At 44.2% G+C, this 800-nt stretch overlaps 1 pseudogene; it reads right to left on the bottom strand.

The window, feature by feature from the left end:
* Positions 1 to 34: 34 nt before the first annotated feature.
* LOC102770257 lies at positions 35 to 666 on the bottom strand (annotated as a pseudogene).
* Positions 667 to 800: the final 134 nt, after the last annotated feature.

The following is an 800-nucleotide window of genomic DNA, read 5'->3' as shown; positions in this document are numbered from 1 at the left end:
GTTGGATCAAGGACAACCACCATCAGAGCTGCTGTAAGAACACGTCCTAGTCAGTTCTTCAAACAGAAGACTGAAAAGATATTCTTCCTGTCTTAGAAGCTCTTGGTGCAGAGAGAACTTACCAGTGTGGAAAACAGTCTTGCTTTTGAATTCAAGGAAAACCATGAATGAATCTGTCATTTCCTTCTCTGATACAGTCTGCAGAGTGGTCTGTGAAGAGTCCTTTTCCATTCCTACCACTTTATCTGGATAAGAGGAGAGGGAAGGGTGGGAAGGTGCCAGTGTCCTGCCAGGCCATTTGGGCTATATTCTGCTCTCCACGCCTTTCTGCTGGTAGTAGATGGGGGAGGAAGAGGCCGCCCACCAATTACCTCTTCTTGAAGCCATATTTTTTGTGTTCATAGAATAGATCTGTCCTAGAGCTCCCCAAATTGACGGTCTTTGGACAACCATCTCTATCTTTCTCCTGGATGGAGCACTCCTTATAATGATGGGCATCAGAGATTCCAGGGCCTCCTCAGATCACACAGGCCCCTGATAGGAGCCACATTTACACTCATCACATATGTGCACATAGGAGTCACAGATCACACTCTAGCCCCCACATTTTTCACACAGTTTTCTGGCATCAACAGCAGCCTGCTTGCAGCAAAAGATCAAGTCCAAACATCAACTTTTTAAACTGACAAATTAATTTTAACATGTCAGTCACTACTGCTGCTTTATTTATTTGCCATTCTTTATTCTTATGCCCTGGAGGGATTTCTTTTTTCCACCTGGGAATACTTAGAACGTTAGCT

This window comes from Myotis davidii, unplaced genomic scaffold (genome assembly GCF_000327345.1).
Source record: "Myotis davidii unplaced genomic scaffold, ASM32734v1 C63253148, whole genome shotgun sequence".
In the NCBI taxonomy this organism is placed as follows: domain Eukaryota; kingdom Metazoa; phylum Chordata; class Mammalia; order Chiroptera; family Vespertilionidae; genus Myotis; species Myotis davidii.
The sequence above is the reverse complement of the archived record's forward strand: the minus strand, read 5'-3'. Positions and strand labels throughout refer to the sequence as shown.